We start from the raw sequence: 2,548 nt of genomic DNA on the forward strand, positions 1-2,548 counted from the left end.
AGAGAGAGAGAGAGAGAGAGAGAGAGAGAGAGAGAGAGAGAGAGAGAGAGAGATTCACTTTCTCACTTTCACATTCATGTTAGGAAGGGCTGGCCAGGTAGCTCAGGGGATTAAAGCACCTGCTTAGGCAGACAAAGGGGGCGGGGATTCGATCCCAGCCTGATGTGCTGGCCCCACCCCTGCGGTGTGCTGAGATGGCAATTGAGACTGGGCATGGTGGCGCACACCTGTAATCCCAGCACTCGGGAGGCCGAAAACAGGAGAATCACTACCAGTCCTACCTATTAGTGAGATGCTCTACACACTGTACTAAACACATTTAAAAAATCATGTTAGGAAACCCGGATGCTCCTACAGACCGACGTGCCTCGTACGTGGCAGCCACAGACCCAGGAGGCCGGGCACCCGCAGGCTGCGATGGGACCAGACCTGGCGCTCATGGAGCCCCTGGCCTGTTAATTCTCAAGGGACTATTGAAAGAAACCCTCACTCCCTGCCTCTCTTTCTTCCGGGTCGCATACCGCAGAGCAGAGCCCATTACAGAGCAGATAACCTCCCTGGTCTCCCCGATAAAGGGTGTCTTATCTCCTCCAACTTAAATTAATCTTGGGTCCGGCCGGTCAGAAGCTTGCTCTGCGTCTGATCCCGCATCCTTCCTGTCATGTGCTGCCCTTCCTGAGGCCCAGGGCCTCACAGAGTGGGCACTACAGAGCCGCCTCAGGAGACAGGGGACGAGGACCTCCCCTCGGATCTTTTACTGTCAGGAAGCCAGAGCTGCCCATGCTGGGCACTGGGAGTCAAAGGCAGGCACGACACGGCCCAGGCCTGAGGATTGGCTAGTGGAGCCCCCAAGGACAAGGACAAGCTCAGGGGCCACTTGCTGCTCCAGTTCCGAGGGACTCACCTTGCACTTCGATGCAGGTGCCTTGAAGAGTGTGGTGACACCTGGTGTGACACAGTGCTGGCACCATTTCCTTCTGCTTTTGGAGAGCAAATGTGTTCCAAACTGTCTGTGTGGGCCCGCCCTGGCCAAGGATGGCCTCTGAGGGCAAAGGTGAGGCCTCAGCATTGAACGACAGAGAGGACCTCAGTTGTCCCAGGTTCCAATCCCACTGTCCCAGAGGAGCTTTGTGAGAGAAATGTCATGATGTCACAACCCAGATGTGGCAGGTGCCAAGTGAACAGAGGAATGAGGTCCCACGGGTGCAGGTGAGCAGGGAGGGCATGGGCTTTTACACAACAAGAGCGCTTAGAAATTTCTCAGTTGGAATCCCAGCCCCCTGGGAGGCTGAGGCAGAAGGAGCTCAAGTTCAAGTCTAGCCTGGGCGACTTAATAAAAATAAAAAAGGACTGGGGATTTAGCTCAGTGCAGAAACGACGGGCTTCATATATTGTACTAGAGGAAAAATTCCACTTATGTTTGTTGAAATAACGTGTTTGCACATTTGCTATGCTTCGCAACGTTTCTGCAAAACCATAGTTAGATGCTTGGAAAGTAAGTATGCACATATATATGTATGTGTATGTATATGAGTCCCTAGCTATGTAACTTATTCCCAAATATACCCCAAGTGCTTACAAATACTGATTTCCAGGGTAAACAAAATCCGGAGCTGTGAGGCAATCCCTTTCCGACTGCTCATGGAGATCCGCCTCTGCTGCGCCTCGGCAGCCGCAGCTCTGGGTCACCCGACGTCAACAGGCGCAGCGCATGGTGTTGTGTGTTGCCACCTTGACCTCGCACACAAGCAAGCCCTCAGTGGCCGCCAGTGACTGTGCTGGTGCTGCCACTGCGCCACTCAACACATCTGTTTCTAGCTCGGCTGCTTTTGTTCAGGCTCCCAGCTCTTCCCTTCTTTCTCCTTGAAAATAGTTTACCAGGAGGCAAAATGATTTAAAGTGACAGCTGGGTCCCCCTTGCATGTGTCTGGCAATCCCCTCCCCCACCTGTTATTAAGGCAATTAGAGTTCAGCATCTTCCAGGAGGGGACTTCCAGGAATCCTCCCTTAGCAGCCCGCAAATCACTCAGTCTTGTCAATGCAGTACCTGTCCCCCCCACACACACACCTTCTCTCAACACAAAAGACCAGAACACAACAGCTGGATGCCTTCAGCTCCCGCCCCACAGAGTAGAGGGAGGGTGAGGTGCAGGCTCCCCCAGGAGCCCAGCAGGATGTGGGGACCCCAGCTCTCCCTGGGCTCCTGGCGCAGCCTGGACGGGAGACTTAATGCTTTAGACTGAGGCTGGGTTTTGGGGTTGATGTTCTCCAAGTATCAGGGAATTGGGGTGGCCTATCTCCTTGGCATACAGGCAGGTGAAGAAGATGGAGCAGTCACGCCTGTCTTGTTTAAGTCTCCTCAATGAAATTCAAAGCTATGCCTGAGGCTCATCCTCAGGGCTCCGAGATGTAAGTAAGCATCTTCTCTGGAGTCTTTGGGAAGCCTCCAATCACATTAAAAAAAAAAAATTTCCTGAGCCTTTAAATTCTGTCTGTCTCTCTGCCTCTCTCTGTGTCTCTGTCTCTCTCTCTGTCTCTCTCTCTCTGT

Source organism: Octodon degus, unplaced genomic scaffold, assembly GCF_000260255.1.
Source record: "Octodon degus isolate 3935 unplaced genomic scaffold, OctDeg1.0 scaffold00113, whole genome shotgun sequence".
Classification (NCBI taxonomy): Eukaryota; Metazoa; Chordata; class Mammalia; order Rodentia; family Octodontidae; genus Octodon; species Octodon degus.